This window comes from Drosophila innubila (genome assembly GCF_004354385.1).
Source record: "Drosophila innubila isolate TH190305 chromosome 2L unlocalized genomic scaffold, UK_Dinn_1.0 4_B_2L, whole genome shotgun sequence".
In the NCBI taxonomy this organism is placed as follows: Eukaryota; Metazoa; Arthropoda; class Insecta; order Diptera; family Drosophilidae; genus Drosophila; species Drosophila innubila.
In genome coordinates this window covers 27,846,442-27,867,099 of record NW_022995372.1, presented here as the reverse complement: position 1 = coordinate 27,867,099, position 20,658 = coordinate 27,846,442, and the positions used below count along the sequence as shown (strand labels likewise).

The 20,658-nt window shown below is 32.7% G+C and overlaps 1 long non-coding RNA gene across 1 annotated transcript; it reads right to left on the bottom strand.

Moving 5' to 3' along the window:
* Positions 1 to 185: 185 nt before the first annotated feature.
* LOC117781173 lies at positions 186 to 19,935 on the bottom strand. Its single transcript, XR_004617152.1, has 2 exons — positions 19,716 to 19,935; positions 186 to 242 (listed from the first exon to the last, which is right to left on the bottom strand). It is a non-coding gene; the product is annotated as an uncharacterized LOC117781173 (long non-coding RNA).
* Positions 19,936 to 20,658: the final 723 nt, after the last annotated feature.

The following is a 20,658-nucleotide window of genomic DNA, read 5'->3' as shown; positions in this document are numbered from 1 at the left end:
CTGTGGCTGTTGCAAATTTAATTTTCAGCTTTCTGGTCACGCATTTTCAGTGGGCTTTCTTTATCAGAGTTTTAGTTTGTTTGCTTTTCGCTTTTTTTTTAATTTAGATAAATCGCACTTGAAAACTAATTTTTAGAGAGCTTGAGAAACCGTGAGTAGCAATTGTTGTTGTTCATAGTTTTTTAATTTACATTTGCTAGATCAGTTAAATATCGTTGTTTCGTTCAGTGATGAAATATTGCCTGTAAATATAGAATTAAAATTTTTTCAATTATATAAGCAATTAATATAAATAGCAATAATATGATCATTATATTTAAATAATATAATGTTATGTTAATATTTGTTTCGTTCAATTTCTCCTTGATTTGATTTTTTAGAGCAGTCAGCTTTCTGAGCTCTTTTGATACTTGTTTTTAAGTTTCATTCGAGAAAAAGAGGTTGAAATTTCAGAATTGGTATACTGTTAAGAGTATCTTATTATCTAATCCTCTTTGCCGTTGCGTTCTATCCGCAAGTTTTGCTTCTGCCTTTGAAAGTTTATATTTTTGCCCACAACTTAGCGGGCTGCGGTTGCTTCTGAAAACCCAAATGCAAATGCCAAATTCTGTTTGAGTCGTTAAGAAGGACAAAAAAAAATTTCAGCGACGCTCTTTGAGCCACGTCGAATACCAAAAACCACAACAAAAAGTTAGCGAGACTTAATGTTTAATTAAAATGGCTACACTGCTTAACCCTATTTTAGGCTTTGACCTCATTTTAGAAAAACGCGTTTGCATTGTCACCTAACTGCATGGGCATGGGGCATGAAGCTGGGTCCCTTTCCGGCCCCTGTGGAGTTCACATTGATTAGTTTTTGTTTTCGGTCATCAGACTTTTTGTAAATTAAAACAATGAAATTGCGTAAAAACGCGAGAAAACAAAATACCAAAAAAAATAAATGTAGAAAAATAAAAGAGAATAAATTGTATGCCTGACGCAAATTAAAAATCCATAAAAAAAATTCTGCCAGGGGCGGGGCCGCAGAGCGCGTTTCCGTTATGGGGCGGGTCATGGGTCGAGAGCACCCGACTCTTCCCCTGCCCAACTGACTGGGAAATGCAGTAATTGAAATACATGCGGCAGGGCTGCGTGTAACTTTGCCTCTGCGCACGCAAAAAAAAAATAACAAAACATAAATACAAAAACAACAACAAAAAATACCATTGCATGCTTTCAGACATCGCCCATCCATGCCAGCCCACAATACGTGTAATTTACACGTGCACGAGGAATACATAGGACTTAGGATACATACAATCGCAGTAGGTACTATGGATTACACGTAATTCTTGTTATAAACTTTTGTGGAAACAGATGACATGTTGCGCCCCTATATGAAAGTTTTTTTTCCGAGTTCCTTCATTAAACTTTAAGGAGTGATAAATTAAAAGTCGTTAGGTCCACAAAAAAAAACTTTCTTTTTTTCGTCCTTATCAGAATAATCGACTGGACCATGTTTTCGGCTTGTACCATATGGTAAAGCTAGTACCACCAGGGTACAGGTTTTTTTAGTACTACAAAATACAAATAATTGAGAAAAATTCAAATAAACACAGCTTTATTCAACAAGAGTGCTCCGCCTTAATATATATGAAAGATAGGAACAATCGCTCGAAAACGAACTTTTATGAACTCTAAGAAGTCGTACGTTGTACGCTTATGACGACTTGATGGGATTGATTTGTTGATCAACATGTTGTCCACATGGTCCACATAACCATCAATCGATCACGACTAACATCATCAACAATACCACCTTCATCTTATGTGACATTATCTTCGCCACTTTCATTTCCACCGTTGGCATGTGGAAGAAGGTAAATCGAGTCAATGCTTTCCCAAAACTTAGGACAACCTGAAATTTCGGACACTCAATTTGTATCTATAATATATTCTTTAACACGGGCTACAAACAAAATTATTGATTCTGAAATGCGATCATAATAACGTGTTTGTATGTAAGAATAGAATAAACGTATAATAGTAAAAAAAATAATTGCCAGTGGAGGCATTTCAACTGCAGTTTCTGTCGTTTAATAGCCAATTTCCACGACAGCACATTTGGCTCATTCGAAGCCATTTTCATTATTTGGCCCAAATGTGGACTTCATTTCAGTACAAAATCCGAATGATCATTTTGGCTCGTTCATAATGAATGAGCCGATTTTTTGCCATTCGCCCCGGCGAATTTCAGTTTTTTTTTTATCGAACACGCGATGTTTATCAATAAATTCGTGATAAAAAAGCAATTATCACCTTAACCAGCTGTTTTCATCAATAAAAACGGTACGCTTATTTGCGAATATTATAATATTATAATAAATATTAAAATGTTGCTATTGTATGCTTTTTATAATTTGTGCACAGAAGCCGAACAGCTGATTTGCTTTGGTTGTCTTAACAGTTTAACATTTGGTCGTGGAAAGCCAAATATGAGCCACATTCAAATGTGAGCAAATGTGGCAAATATGAGTGGTCGTGTCACTTTTTCAACATTGGGTTTATTCGGAAGGTTTTTTTTAGCAGTAATCCCTTCTTTACTTCTGATGGATCAGTAATCAGTACCTGCTAAATGACATGATACCTTCTTATATAAATCAGACAACAGTGAGTTCGTACGAAGGAAATATTATTAGTTATCAGTTATTTGAGAAGAATTAAAAATTTTTTGTTGTTGAAAATTTCCTGCTGAATGTTTTAAGAGAAAAATAATTATATTTACGCTGCCAGTTGCCCCTGCAATTGGACTTTGTAAAAATCGCCAGATTTGTCGGGAAAAAGACGGATTTGGCGGGAAAACTCCAGGTTTGGCAAAAAAAAATTTGAATAAAATCTTTCTTGGTCTACGTTCGAACTCGCGACTCCGCGCACGTGAGTCTAGCAGACTATCCTCTGCTTTACTTTGCCGCATAATACCGCCATTGACCAAACTCTACTACATGTAAAATGCTAATACATGATTTTGACAAAACGCCGCATTATCTCCCGATTAAATTATCTGAAGATTATTTTGGGCAAGTTGCAAGGTCGTACGTCAAACCGTTTGGTCTGTACAAAGATCCATGAGTGAGCGCATTTTTCGATTTGATCGGTTAGAGACAACAAATTACTCTTAACAGTAAATCTTATGTTAATATGTTGTCTAAAAAAAAAATTTAGAAAATTCCTATTGCTTGTTACCATATGGTAACACTAGCACTACTCGGGTTAAACAGTCGAAATAGTAAAATAAGGAAGATCGTTAAGTATAAAATATGTTAATGCTTTTGAATGCAGTTTTGCAGTAATTTCAAAAAATTTGATGTTCTTTTGCGAAGGATTTACATCCAATTGAATTATCTAAAGAACTAACAGCCTTAAGTCGTTTTAATTAGGCTGTCTCTTTTCCTTTCATTGGCCTAACTCTGCAAAATATGATTTCCTTAATAACTTTCTGGTTAATTATCTGATCAAAAATGTATAGAGGTTATCCGAACTACAATACTTATGATATGTACTTAAACTCATTGCTGTAGTTTTAGGAGTTCTATTTAAATTAGGTTTTCGTCGATCTTACTCAATTATCTGAAGACACACTATAGGATTATGGTCACCAAATTCGGCATGAGATCTATAAGGGAAATGTCTGTGCTATTTCATGTGAAATATTCGACCTCTAGAAAATTTTGTCATAAAAACACATTCTTAAGAAAAATATCTTATCACTTTGAGCATTATCTAAAAAAGCGTCGAGCTTAAAATCTTTCTGATATGTTGTTAACTTAATTTTGGCTGAACTTCAGTAAATAAATCTGTATATGAACGAATGATTAAGAATTTTGAGTTGGTTAATGCGAAATTCGGGGTTGTTGCGCACTTTCTGGCAAAGCAAATGTTTTTTGGGTATGCAGTACAGCTAATGAATTAAATTGCAATAAATTTTATTCAATTCTATTTAATACTTGCATCATATATAAATTTATATATGTATTTATATGTACATATAATCTAGTTTAAAAACGCAATCTGCCTTTCTGTGCTTTTCTATTATTTCTAAGAAGCTGTTTTAATTTTTTTTGGTTTTATTTTGTCTATGACTGCGTCAGCTGTTTGTGTAATTAGGGGCTTTATGAGTTATGTGGCAAATGGAGAGATGGCAACAGCAATGGCAACGACGGCGACGACGACGACGAAAAAGGCGAAATGAAGCGAAATGGGTGGAAAGTTTAAATTGCAGAAACTCAGCGGAATATACACGTTTTCAGTTGGGTTCCTTGGTTTCAGTAGGGGGTTATTTTTCGGCTGGCTTTGCCTTTGTTGCGGTTAATTAATTTTAAGTTTAGTTTCAAGAGTTTTTTGTTTTTTTATTTGTGGCACAATGCAGGCAGGTGGAAAGTTTTTAAAGTCAATTTAATGGTTCGCCAATGCCTCAGTTATACACAATGAGCCTTGAAATTGAAGGCACACTCTAGGCCCTGAACTCTGTGACCACAACCCATTTGGCCAACAAAAGTTGCAGCCGCTTAGGCGCGACTAAACAACAACAACAAAAACAAAAGTAATCGTGTAGGGGCTAAAGTTGAAGGCGTTTATGCCCCAGATGACAGAGTTTACACCTCGAGGGCAACATTTTTCACACATTACTCGTACATTTTCAGAGTTTTTAGTTTTTCCATTTTCCCACAGTTTCCCACACTGCTTCCCTGTGTTGCTCAGCTTGTTTGCATAGCTCGACCCAGGTAGGGGATAAGCTTCTAGGCGTCCGCTTTGTCACCTGAAAAGCTCTGTTCATAATTGAACCCTTTGGCATACTCACAGCGTTCAGCCAATTTGTTTAAATTTATGTTTTATCAAGGTGAGTCAATTCACCACAAAAGCGCTATTTTGGCGGTTTGTTTACTTTAGCTGCAGTTTCTTTTTTAACTTTTCTTTTTTTTGAGGCTGATGTGAAAAATGAGTTTACAAAAGATAATCATCTTCAATTTAAAGTGACAAACACTGACAAGTAAGTTGATTTTCCTATAACATCACATATGGTAAATAAACAAATTACTAGGTCTGAAAACGAGTTTGCTTATTATTTTGTTAGATACATTAAGTTAAAAATACTTAATCAATTACATTTTGTGAGTAAACAATACAAAGTTAGATGTCATTTTTTGAAATAACATTAAATTCTCTTCGATTTGCTTGCTTGAAGATACCATCGATTACATCGATAGTAAGTTCCTGAAAATTAATAAAACATCGATTGTGTCATATATTACGGGTCATATACAAATATCAAACTTAAAAAAAAATTATATCACTGAACTCAAAAAAGACGATTTATGATTAAATAAGCAAAGAAAAAAATAGTCTTTAGCCTTTTACCGTAAGCAACTTGATATTAATCAACTAAATTCTTGGCATGGACTCCAATAGTGAACAATTGAAAGCATGTAAATGTTGAAATATATTATAAAAGTACAGTGAACAAATTCGAAATAAAATGGTATAATGTCTCCTTAAATTTAGTCAAAGAGATATATTCAAAGTTTTCATTAATTTCTATATATTTTACGTCAAAATATCTTAGATATAATACTTAAAATGTAATTGCACATTTATTGTAAATCTTTCCCACAGACATTTAAATTCTGGATTAGAATATAGAAAAGAGTTCTAAATATATAATATCACTAGAGGAAATCACTGAAATGCAAAATAAATATTTCAAACCAAACTCAGGCAAAGACCTAATCAACACATATTCTACAGTTGAACTGTAATGCAGCTGAAATAAGTGCAAAGAACAACATTTATGTACTTTCAAATATTTGTAGTAAATTTGCGTTGGCAAAAAAAAAATAAATAAAAAAAAAACACACTGAGTGGAAAATAGTTTTTGCGATATTCATTTGAAAGGCACTCACGCTGGCTGGTGGCCTTTGGCATCAATGGCAGCAGCTAGAAAAGCAGCCAGCAGGACTAACATGCCGATAAACACTGTCTCACATATACACACTTAAAAATACTCGCACACATGCACACTAATACCGCATGCAAATATTGCCATGCGTCGAGCATCAAAAGTCATTTCGGAAAATAGTGCTGCATACTTTTGTGCGCGCGTTTTCAAGTGTGGTTATTGGTGCTCTCTTAAAATTCTGCAGGCAAACAGAAAGCGAGGGGGGAATGGTCATTGCACTCATGACCAGCAGTGGCTTTTGTTATCTCAAAGCCAGAACAACAAGTGCTTTGTCATTACAACAAAAGCAAAAAGCAGAGCAGTTATCAAGTAACTGCGATCATCTAGCATTTTAAAAATATACACAACTAAAAATATTTAATAATATAAGTTTTTTCAAAATTGTTTTTTTTAACTGTTCAATTAAATAAAGTAAATATATTTTTTGTTTGTTTTAAGAGCATTTTTTTCCGTTAGCTGGCAAATTCAAACCACTGTGCCTGATTGGCTGTCATTGCAATGCTTTTGGTCTCCACGCCCACTGCCCACGCCAGAGAATCATAGTCAATGATGGCTTAAATGCTGTAGTATGTCTGTGATAATAGTACAGAGTGTCTGACGACCAAAAGAATAATTTACTATATATTCAGTTATAATCTATTTGGAGAGCTGTGGCCCCAGCTGCTCTTACCGCCGATTTTCTCTCAGTTGTTGCCGTGGCAATACGAGTGTCATATACAGAGAAGAAGTACACAAGTTAATTTCGTGTTGCAGGCGACTGGCGCAAAGGAAATGGCACTGCAAACAAAGCCAAAGACAATGGCAGGCTGGAAACGTGCGTCCGTAGCTCGAGGACACATGCACAGACACACATACTGGGCAGCGCGCAGGGAGAAGAGTCACTCAGACAAAAATTAAATTGAAAATGTGCTACGTGCAACAGCAGCAGCAGTGGCAGTCTAAAAGGAAATAAAGCACAAGCAATGGTTTTAAATATGGGCAACAACAAGTGGCCAGGCAGGCGGCTCAGGACATGGCAACAATATAAAAAACAACAACAACAGCAACGACGACGACGGCGACGACGGAAACAAGCCGGCAGCTCAACTGTGTTATTATACAAATGCAGGCAGTGCCCTTATAAATTGGAAAATGTCTCCGATTTGGCAAAAAGGGGAAAAATAAAGAATCAAGCAACAGCTCACTGCTTTCCACACGTTTTTATGCCCTTTCCGAAATCTTTAAGAACTCAATGAAATTATATTTTTGCATTTATAATATTATCAGCATTTTAGCTGCTATTTGAAATGATTCAAAATAATTTGTATTTTTTATATATCACATATTTAGGGTCTTAACTGCTACTTGATCTGATTCAGAGTAAATGTATATCTTTAAAATTTAGATTAAGTGTGACATACTTTTTAGATTATTTAGAATAACAATTTAAGAAGTGCAACTAATTGAAATATATGTATAACTTAGAAAATGTCTTAAAAATTTGACTAATTAAAGTCAAATATACAGTTTAATTAAATATATACAATACCCAAACGTCTACTTAAACCAAATTCAGTTTTTAAATCTGCATAATATATGTGGATAATATTTTACGATATAAGAAACTAATTCATTTAATTTTTATCCATAGTTTAAATCAAGAATTTATAATACGGTTACAATAAAATTTACAATATGATTTAAAAATAAAAAGAAATCTTAATTTTAATTTATGTTAGTTTAAGAATATTTAACAAACATTTCCAGAACTTTTCCTTCGGAAATTTAAATTTATTCCATAAATATTTAAATAGGTGCTCCAAAATTGACAATGAACCTTTCAGTAGGAACTTAAACTCATAAGAGCAATTTGTTTGGTTGCTGGCTATAGTATTAACTTTTGTGGTGACCTCAAGTGATATCCCTTGTGAACGGCAAGTCTAATCACATAGCCATTATACACAGTGGCATTGGCTATAAAACAGCAGCTGGTCAGCTCTTAAAGGGCCCAGACAAACAATGGAAAGGGATCCACAGCAAAGGAAACGCTCGACATTATTTAGGTTTAATCAGCAAAGCAGATTTGCATTGGAGCGTCAGTCACTCTCTCCTGCGAAGTGAAGTAAACCAACTGGAATTGAAAGATGGATCCAGGGACAGGCTCAGACATAGAAAAATGGTTAACCAAACACACAAACCTCCACACACTCACACACACACCAACACAGTCCTCTACACATACACCTCGACCTACACACACACCGAAAAAAAAAACATCAAACGAATGGGAATCTCCTTGTTTGGAGCGGTTCAGTTTCGGTTTCAATCCGCTCGGTTGAGCCAAGAGCACAAAGACAAAAACTATTATAAACTGTTGACAACTGGGGAAATGAACTTTTCAACCAAAATGACAAACGTCCGACAAGCTTGCCAGTCCAAGTCGACCAATAGACATTTAAATTACTAGAATTTTTAAATAGCTCTTCTATTTTTCATTTTAGCTTTCCTTTTTTCGTAAGCTGGAGTTAAATTGCGGATACTCACGAGCTAAGTTAGCACATTGTAAAGGATAACATGAGAATCCTTTGGAAAATATGTATACTCAATTGAGCCTTTCTAATTAAGTTATCCACAGTAATCCACAGATATCAGACTAAAAGCTAAAGAAAGATATCCCAATAATCATTTATTTGATCCTTGTCATTGCATATAAATATTTGTATGTATAAACAATACAAGAAAATAATTAATTTCTAATTATGTAATATGATCTTACAAAGAATAACGCACACATATCAGACTACATTTTTTAGAAGTAGATCCCAATAAATAATTATGTGATCGCCTTGCCTTTAAATATAAATATATGTTTTATGAGAAATCTCAACCAAACTTATACAATATGCATTTAACTTGGCTATATATACTCATAAAAGTTGGTTCAAATCGGATCAGTATATCATATAGCTGTCATATGATCGATCAGGCAAAAATTAAGTCTTAACATGAAAAACTTTTTTGTTTTTTTGGGATATCGTAACCAAACTGATACAATTTGTATCTTACTTGGTTTTATATATCCTGACCAAAGTTGGTTCAAATCGCACCACTATATCATAAAGCTGTCATCGGGCGAAAATCAAGTTTTAGTATAAAAAACTTTTTTGTTTTTTGAGATATCATAACCAAACTTATACAATATGTATTTAACTTGGATTTGTATATTCTGACTAAAGTTGGTTCTTATCGAACTACTATATCATATAGTTTTCTTTACAATTAAAGGAAAAAATTATTTTTAATATGAAAGAAAGTCAACAAATAAATTGTATATTTTACTATCTGCCTGCATTAACTTGAATAGCCCTGAGCAACTATGAGGTCGCTGAATTCGGAAAAAATATTATTTTTGTTCGTCCTTATCAGGATAATCGACAGGATCATTTTTTCGGCTGTTACCATATTGTAACCCTAATACTACAAAATTCGAATATTTGCGAACAAGTCTAATAAACACAGCTTTATCCAACGGGGGGCTCCTCCTTGATATATATGACCAAATTTGATTCAAATCGGTGCAGTATATCGTATATATAACATAGCTGTCATAGGAACAATCGGGATCAAATTCCCCTTCTGTATGAAAAACTTTTTTAATTTCTGAGATATCTCAACCAAACTCGCAGAATATGCAATTAAGTGGGTTTTATACATCCTGACCAACTTTGGTTGAAATCGGCTTACTGTATCACATAGCTGTCATAGGAACAATCATATTTCATGAACAATACAGTATTCAGTAAAATGTATGAAAAAAACCTGTACCCTGTCGGTAATAGCGTTACCATATGGTTACAGGAAAAAGAAAAGCGTAAATTTACCGAGAAAAAGTGTTTTTTATTCCGAATGTTTTTCATAATTTTAAAGAGCATTCTAATGATGCTCAGTACTAAAACTAATAAAACCATTTAAAATTACTTGCGACGAATTGCCAAATGCAGTTTTTTTGAACTGCAGAATGCAGTGAGCAACCTAATGCGCATTTTTCGCTAATCAAGCTTCAAGAGATTGTTTCAACCAACTTTTTATCAGCTAGAGACAACAATTTACTCTTAGAATATCAAATTTAAGTTAGTCTAATTTTAACATGTTGTCCTAAAACAAAGTTTTAGTAAATGTCTTTTGCGCGTTACCATATGATAAAGCTGGGGCTATTCGGGTTAATGATAAAGTTACAATGTCAAAGGCAAAAGCAATTGCAAAATCTTCTGATATCCCACAAAAAAATCCTCTACACGAGGCAAAAGTCTAGTGACGAAAGCAATTTATAACCCAAAAATTTCTGATATCCAATTTTGTGACGAACAAAATTCAGTTTAATATACAAATTTTTATTGTGCACAGTGCACAATGCCAATTTTCTTCTTTTTTTTGTTATTAATTTATATTTTTATTTAAAATTTGTATGGTAGATTACGAATTTCATAACCGCTTTGTAGAGAAAAAAATTGACCCACTTTAATATACATACTTATAAGTTAATGTACTAGTCACAATAATTATTTAGTTTAAGCTTAATTCCATCTTGGACTAATGATAATGATATTTATTTATTCTTATAATGAAAACTTGGTAAAAATATATCGAAATATGGACAACTCGTTTTTTACGGAAGCGATTATGGAGTACTTTAACTCGATGATTTTGTTGACGATCTATCGAATTGATTAAAGCGATTTCCAAAATAAAGCAACAACTTACTGGCGATTGTTTATCGTAGTTATCGTGTATATTTGTGGTAACAATTGCGTTTTCAAGTTAAAAATTTTTTTTGAGAAAACTCGATATTTTCAACTCGATCTACAATTTTCCGATACATCGACAACTCGATACTTATTTTTGGCGATTTTCTATTTCGATATAAAACTCGATCTAAAATTTGGATTTAAATCACTAGTTTTGAGACCAAAATCTTGAACAAAGAAAATTTTTTTATCAATGTTACTATAAGAATTTAAAATACGTTAGTAAAAATGTTGAGCTTCCAAAAAAAACTATGTATTTATTTGCTTGCTAAATAAGGGGACTCGAATCGATGCCATCCAATGAAGTTTTTAATTTCATTTCAATATACAAATATATTTTTTTTTAATAAACCAAATAAACCAAAGAGAGAGTTCAACTAGTAGCTATCTTATCAAAGTAGCACTCGTAGCTTAGGTGATTGGATACAAAAATTTTGACAAATAATACTAAGAAATTCAAAAATTTATAAACACAAAACTGAGAAACTTGAAGTTAGGAAATAAATTGAAGCCATAGGATAAATGTAAACAGCTCGGAAATAAAACAAATAAAACTTACAAGAAAAAAAATTTTGATCACTGCGGACGGCGAACTGCCGCTCGTGACGAAAGCAGCAGGAATACTGCGAAAGGCGGCTAGCAATATATACAGCTAGCAATAAAAATTTGCTACGACTGTCAGATCAGATCGAGCTATTTACTCATCGAAAGGTTTAGTCCTAACTTACAAAATGGAGTACTAAATCTTTTGCCAACTCACCTGGTTCATGAGATAAGGGGGTGTAAGTGGAAAGGGAAACATTTAAATGATTTCGGATATTGGGCCGTTGGGGCCTTTTGGTAAAATTTTGTATTTTTTAAAAATCAATTAAAAATTAAACGAAAATTGGCCTTCGGCACTGCGCAAAAAGTAATTTTTATGTACAAAGTAGCTCACCCTTTTGCGCACAGTGCACAATGCCAATTTTCGTTTTTTTTAAACGAACGCCAATTTTAGTTTTTTTTTTCTTACTTTATATTTTAATTTAAAATTTTTATATTGAACTGAATTTTGTTGGTCACAAAACTGGTTACCAGAAATTTTGGGGCTGGAATTGCTTTTGTCACTAAACTTTTACCTCGTGTAGAAGTTTTTTTTTTTGTGGGATAAATTCAAAATCGCAAATATTGTATTGAAGATCGCAAAGAAATATTTTTGGTTTCAGCTAGTGCACTTCCTTCTAATATTGTTTATATTTTGGTTAATTTCCAGAAATATTCTAAAATAGGATTAAGCATTCACTTAAAATCATATAAAATCAATTCAGGCAGCAGAGATGTGTCAGTTTATTCCTTAATGTAAGCCCGGTAAGCTAATATTCTCGGTTACAGGGTAGAGAAAGTAAAGGTAGTTCCAAATGAATAGGACTTTTTTTTCTTTGGCACTGAATTAAAATCAAATTAAGCAACTATCGTTACGAATCAGCAAAAACTGCATTCGCCAAATGGCGAAAAAACACGAAACACGTTTTTCCTTAATCCATTGCGATAAATTGCAACAAATTTGAGTATGTAGTTGTGTGTGTCTGTGTGAGAGAAAAAAGTGGCCCATCTAATGGAGCATTCGAAAAACGTCTGAAAAACCAAACTTCAGTCGTCAACCCAATCTCCGTTTCTCTTTCCTTTTTTTCATGCTCGGAACTGTTAGAGTACTGGGGTATATTGTGTTTGTTGCAATGTACGTAACAGTGAGAAAAATCCTCGTCATCCGTATCTGTTCGAGAGTGAAAATTTCTTACTATTATTATCAATAATTTATAATTTGAATACATATAATTTAATATCTTGAATACATATATAAATTTTATAAAATATATTAATAAATAAACCGACCCCTTTTATCGAAAGTGTCGGATGTAATACTCAATTAAATATCTGATGCGCAAGAAAATAAATTTTGAACCCCAAACATGAATGTAAATGATACCGGCTCATTTTTTCTAACATCTTCATACTATTTGAAGACAATATCATTTTTAAAAAAATGCATTGTATTAAGTTTTATTTTCAGATATTACAAATTGAAAATTTTATTCATACTTGAAATAAATCCATTTTCTTGCCAATTTAATAGTTAAATAATAATTTTTCTGTGCTGAATTAATTTGTACTTAATTTATGGTATCGTATATGCATTATATTTTCTAAAAATATTTTTTGTTTTTAATGGAACTAATTCAATGGTAATGTGCAGTTCAAATTTGGAAGCGACATTATCAACTTAGCCTGAGAAACCTTAATAAAAACATCTACTAAATAATTTAGTTCTTGTAGCATACAATACTTTCAAAAAAAGGAGTCTAAATAATAATTTAGAGAAACTGTTAAATTAATTTACGACATCCGATGAGGCATTTCAGGAACAAGTACATTACTTTCTATTGCAATTGGTATAATAATCTCTAAAGATTTGTAAGACACACAAGAATATAAGTATATTTTAATAGAGTACCGGGTATCTTATAATCGGGAACTTTTCTGTACTGTTCTTACTTGTTATTTTTTTCTTTTTTTTTGTTGAGCTAACGAAAATTGCTTTCGCTGATTTTTATTGGATTTTTGTATGAACCTAATATGAAATTCATAACAGAGAAAAGTGCGACTGCAAACTGCCACAGCGACTGGATGACTTTGCCACAGTTTGCATCTGCTTTAACGCAGTTTTATATGTTTTCAAAGCTGGCTGTCGGTGCTGAGCTCAACGGTTTTTGATTGGTGGTCGACAGTCGACTGTCGCTCTGACAAGTTGTTATCCATACACTTCTTATAGCAAAGTGGGTTTAGCATCTATCAAATATAGATACCTCTAACCATTTTTTTTTTTTCAATGTAATTTTTTAAATTTTATATAATAGATAAATTAAATTTTGACATTGATTTCTTTACATTTTACTTCAAAATATCTGTTGTATTGTTATCAAACCCCTTAAATACACATTGAAAAACCGGCCCTTAGAATGCGATATATTGAATAGATTACTTTAGAGCGATTTAACCCATTAACGGATTTTAATGATATTTAAGCAAGCTTTAAGCCCATTTGATCTGCCACACATTTGCTAATCACTGCGGACTTCAGTTCGCGTTAGTGACGAAAGCAGCACGAAGGGTGCAAAAGGCGACTAACTATATATACAGCTAAGTTGGAAAATTTGCTACGACTGTCCGATCAGATCGAGTTATATACCGATCGAAAGGTTTAGTCCTAACTTACAAAATGGCATACAAAAACGGGGGTGTAAGTGGGAGGGGAAAAATTTGTATGATCGCAGCTTGTGGAGCCGTTGGGGCTTTTTGGTAAAATTATTTATTTTTTAAAAATTTTAATCAAAAATACGCGTCGATTAATACCTCGATGACCCAAATCCGTTAACTGGTTCAAAAGATAAATAAATTTGAAATTTTTAGTGGAATTTTCAAAATGAAATGAAAAGTTAGTTTCTTTGTTTGTCTGTTTGTCTGTTTGTATCAAAGCGCTAAAAAAGCTAAGATGTAATGATGGGGATTTATTCCTCTTTGAAAATCTAGAAATGTTTGTTTTACGACTTTTTCAATTTCCCGCTAGTTTAGCGGGAAAACGCTAAGTCCCGCTAAAATTGAAACCTCAACAGTTTTCAAACCATAGAAGCTACAGATATGTTCTATATATCATTGGAAAGGTGTGTTTGAGGGCTTTTATGCGTTCCTTTAAACTTTTTTCTAAAGTATTCAGGTAACATTTTACAGGTGATGTAATGTTTTTAAGCTTACATTTTGGCGATTTTTGACAAAACGGCTTATTATGTTGTAAAACGTACAATTTCGCGTTTTTTGGTATATGAAACATAAATTTTGGTTGAGGGGTTTGGAAGATATTACCTGTTAAGTGAATAAATACATTTTTCTATCGGTCGAAAATCATGTTTTAGTACGAAAAACTGTTTTGGTTTTATGAGATATCTCAACCAAACTGATACAATATGCATTTAACTTGGTTTTATATATCCTGACCAAAGTTAGTTCAATTCGGACTACTATATCATATAGCTGTCATAGGACCGATCGGGTCAAAATAAGGTTTTAGTATGAAAAACTTGTTTGTTTAGTGAGATATTTTAACCAAATTGATAGCATATGCATTTAAGTCAGTTTTAAAAATCCTGACCGAAGTTAGTTGTTATCGGACCACTATATCATATAGCCAATCGGTCCAATATTAAGTCTTGGTATGAAAAACTTTTTCGTTTTACGAGATATCGTAACTAAACTAATAGAATATGCATTTAAATTAGACTTATATATTCTGACCAAAGTTGGTTCTAATCGAACCACTATATCATATAGCTGTCATAGCATGGGGTCTCCGACAGTAGAGTATGCCCGGCTGTAGCAACGCGAGCAAAGCGAGCAGGGGGCGGAGCCCCATAGTTTTTCTTTATAATTAAAGAACAATTTTTTTTTTAATATGAAATACGTTGAACAACTAAATTTATATATTTTACTATTTGCTGCATTAATGATAAAGTTACAATGTCAAAAGCAAAAGCAATTGCAAAATTTCTGATATCCCACAAAAAAAACCTCGAGGTAAAAGTCTAGTGACGAAAGCAATTTCTAGCCCCAAAATTTCTGATATCCAATTTTGTGACGAACAAAATTCAGTTTAATCTAAAATTTTACATAAAAATATAAATTAATAAAAAAACTAGTTTGTTGGTGCTACAGTCGAGCATACTGATGTCGGACCCCGTACTTACTATCCAAAATCAGTCACTTTAAAAAACTAAATAATATTTAAGATTACCATAAACTCTTATATATTAAATTTGTCGCCGCTCGAATTTGCTTCCGATATAATTAAAATTTTTTTGATAATTATCTTAAAATGGAACACTTGGTAGCACAACAAAATCAAATTTCAAAATCACTTGCACACAGCGCGCACAAAAGAGTTGAAAAAGAGTCAGTTTAAAGTCAAATAGACATACATATGCATTAATCATTAGGAAGAGCAGGACATCCATATGTGCAATTAAAGATCTGTTGGTGCACACATACATACATATGTTGGCACGCCAAAAAACAAAAGAAGTTTCTAGCTACATTCATATATATAAACATGCGTTTATGCTTATTTGGCTATGTTAAGTATAAGTGAAACCTTAACAGAGAATAATTAAAACTGCATGTTAAACATGCTAAATGTTAAATCAAATAGTAAAATAATTGAAAACCAAAAAAAGACAAATTTACTAAAAACATTAATTTACACAGTAAATTTATAATAAACATGAAATTAACATAGAATTTTAACTTAACGTTTATATTTTTGATTTTTTTTAAACATGTATTCAATATTAAATGTCAGTATAACATTCATAAATAACAATTTCAATAAATTGTAAAAATTAAAAAAAAAAGCTTAAATACAGCTGGAAAAAGTTGTTCCCTTCCGGAATCGAACCCGCGAAAATTGCAAAAATTTTCAAAGACAAAGGCTCAAAGTGTTGAGCCACTCTCGCACTTATGTCTTATCCTCCTAAATGGCCATATTGCTTTGTTTTAGTGCTCGATTAAAAGTAAAAGAAATAATTTATATTTTAACATTTAATGTTAATATTACATTTAAATAAGCACTGAGTTTGTTTTAATATAAAATGAAATTGAATCGAACATAAATAAATTAAAATCTTTCGCCCACGGCAGGACTCAAACCATGAGCACTGTCCGACTCCGCGACTCAGTACACTGCGCCACTGAAGCTCACGTCTGAATGGACGCCAATTTGTTATATAATATGTTAATATAAATTTTTTGGTTTATCAAGATATTCAAGTTTTAATTACTGCCAACGCCATCAACGAATTTAACAGCAAAATTTATTAATTGAATATCTTCGCTATGTACCTGTGATCAGAATGAAATTTTCAAAAAAATTTAGGACAATTATATCTTCATCTGTGCAAAATCTGGAATTTCTGGCTTCAAAATGCTCTTATAATTTGGGGTTAAGGGGCGTATTGATTTTTGAAACAAACTTGATCTGCCTGCAGTATAGAGGAACCTACATACCAAGTTTGGTGTCTCTAGCTCTTATAGTCTCCGAGATCTAGGTGTTCATACAGACAGACAGACAGACAGACAGACGGACAGACAGACAGACGGACATTGCTATATCGACTGACTATTGATGCTGATCAAAATATATATACTTTATAGGGTCTGCCACGCCTCCTTCTACCTGTTACGCACATATTCGGTAAAACAAACCCAATAGACCCCTGTACTTTTTTTTATAATGGGTCTAAAAAAAAGGCGAAAATTGCATTCGGCACTGCGCAAAGTAATTTTATGCAAAGAAGCTCACCATTTTTTGATAACAGCACAATGCCAATTTCGCTTTTTTTTTTATTAATTTATATTTTTATTTAAAATTTTAGATTAAACTGAATTTGTTCGTCACAAAATTGATATCAGAAATTTTGGGGCTAGAAATTGCTTTCGTCACTAGACTTTTACCTCGTGTAGAGGTTTTTTTTGTGGGTCTCACTCTTACTAAGAAATCAGACTGAAAATCACAACAGATTTTCGATAAGTAATATAATAATAATAATAAATCATAAGCTTTATACCATAGGTAAACCAAAACTTTAAAATCCATAAATATTCTGTTAAGGCTTTCGCTATAATTTATACCTGTAGTTAACCAAGAACAAGCAATGTCATTCATCAATCCAACAGCTTTTAAAGCAGCATAAATGATTAAACTTAATTTAACTTGTAGTATGTTGATGTTAGTGAGTGATATGCCCAACATATTGTAGTGTATACAATATGTCAAGTGGTCATATGCCCAACTTCTAAGTAAGAGTAACAACTCATAACATAACGACACTTTGTCGCAATGTTTATACAATCACAAATATACATACATAAGTGCAGTAATACGATCCGCCACTTATGCGGACTGGCCGCACCGTGAGATCGCTGGCCTAAGCACTTCTTGAGTATGTACCATCAGTACATATATATGAATATGTATATGGGCACATACGTACTGCAACTCTCTCTCTTTCTCTGCCGACGCTGTTAGCGGCAGAGTTCACTTAATATGTAGTATATTATAAGCGAAATACATATTTGAATAAAACCAAGAGAACACTCTTGACTGAACCCTCAAAGCCAATGGATGTCTTCATTACATAAAAGAAATCTTTAATAACATGGCGACCGTGAACATGTGACATCGGCGGCAGCAACAACAATCCATCATAAAATTCCAAAAAACCACGATCACAGGAATAGAAGCAAAGCTAAAAGGCAACGTCAAGGGAGAATCCACTGACGTATTAAAAGCCAAGCTATTAAACATAAAACAAAAAGGAAAAACAGCATCCCAATATACCACTGAAATTGATAAGTTGCGGAAGCAACTAGAAGCAGCATATTGATGACGGGTTAGACCTGACAATGCAGAAAAATTCTCAACTAAAGAATCAATTTCTGCAATGACCAAAAATTGCGAGCATGACAAGCTTCGCATTATACTAGAAGCTGGAAATTTTGTCACTTTCAACGATGTGATGGGTAAATATATCCATTGCAGCACCGAAATGACTGGAAACGCTAGTACTGTTCTGTACCAGCGCGGCCGAAACCCAAGAGGTAATATTCTGTTACAACCAAAGAGGTAGAGAATGGCCGTGGAAGTTACAACAACAACTTCAATAATTACAACAACGGTAATAATATAATAATAATACAATAGAAACAACCGGGAAGAGGTTATAACCGAGGTCGGAATAACTCCAACCGAGGTTATAACCAAAGCCAGCAGACAAACAACAATGTTCGAGTTACTCAAAACTCGGAAAACCCGCAGACACCCTTAGATACTCAAAATTAAATAATCATTTTTTATACACTGTGAACATCAATCTTAATATGTTCGTATCATTCAAAAATGTAGCAACTAATACGAAGCTTACATTTCTTCTTGATACAGGTGCAGACATATCATTAATAAAAGAAAGTTCGGATGTCTTTAATGACATACAAAAAGATAAAATCATAAATATTCAAGGCATTGGACAAGGCTTCATCAAGTCCAATGGCCAAGTACACATTGAGCTACAAACAGATAGATACATTATTCCACACAATTTCCATTTAGTAACATCAAATTTTTCAATACCATGTGATGGAATAATAGGTATGGATTTTATTAAAAATTATAACTGCAAACTAGACTGTGAACCATCTAACGATTGGTTTATAATTAGACCTAATAATTTAACTTATCCTATTAACGTACCAATTACGTTCAATCCTGGTAATAATTCAATATTTTTACCAGCAAGATCCGAAGTTGTCCGAAATTTAGAATTAAATACAACAAACGAAAGTATTCTAATTCCAAATCAGGAAATTACACCTGGTATTTATGTTGCAAATACAGTAGCAACATCCAATAAAGCATTTGTCCGATTACTGAATACAACCAGTACTGACCAACTAATTACTATAAATAACTTTAAATATGAACCACTTTCGAATTACGAGGTAATTCAAACAAATCCAAGTTCAAGAAAAGATAAAGTAATAGCTCAATTAACAAAATTTTCCAAAACAATTTAAATCACAATTAGTCGATTTATGCACCAAATATAGTGACGTGTTCGGACTTGAGACCGAACCAATCACAACAAATAATTTCTATAAACAGAAATTGAGACTTAAACTATAACTATATGAAGAGTATTTAAACTATGTTATGCACAATAATAAATGTGTGTTTTTGGTTTATATTTTTTTGTTCCTTTGTCTGCTTGAAATGAAACTTGACTGCGCTCAAAATTGTTAACTTGCAAAATGTTTTTAGATTTGTTAAAAATTCGTATGTTTTTGTTTTTGCAACTTACCCAGCGAATGCGTTAAGTGAAGTTGTTGGTACAGTTGTTGTTGTGATTGTTGTCTTAATTGTTGCATCTCTTGTTGCGCATTTGATTTGCCTCGTAGTCGTTGTACTTGTTCTTGATGTTTTTGTTGTAGATTTCGCTGTGGCTGCAAATGCAGGTGGCAGCAAGCGGCGGCCTTTTCGGGTTGGCAATGAAACAAACACAACAAAAATGTTGATGAATGTTCCATAATTAATTAAAAATTAATATTTTTATAGCTCTTTTTTAGTTGGTTTTTTTTATATTTAAGTTTTGTTTAAACTTGTATTATTTTCATAATTAATAAGGATAGTTTAATGTTGAGCATTTAAAATTTATTTATTGTTGCCATTTGCTGTGTGTGCTGTTTTTGTTGTTGAATGATTGAGTGGCAGTTGCAATTGATGATTGGGCGCTTGATTGGCTGCTTGGTTGGCTGATTGATTGGATCGATTTGGTATATTTTTATTTTTGGGCTGAGCCGAAATTGAGTTTACATTTTTATTTAATAGCGTTGTTTATTATTGTATAGATGCAAATACAGATACAATTACTGATACTGAGCTAAAGATATTAAGATGCAGTTGTAATTTAAGCTGGCAATTAGTATTTATCATATTCTAAAAATTTTTAGTATTTAAATTTTGTTTACATTAACTACATTTGCTTTTATAAATATGAACACTTTGTTATTGTTTGGATTCTTACGATGTTTTATTTAAATTTTTCTTATTTGTGCTTATTTAAATATTTGCATTTTGCATTTACTGTATGTGTTGAACGATTCGAATTTAAAAAAAAATTCTGTTGAAATTGTACTCATAATTTCATATTATCTGTGTGGAATTTGAAAGAGAGATTATTTATAATTTAATTTAATTACAGGTATTTTATTATACAAAAATTAAAATGTAAGTGAAATTGTGGA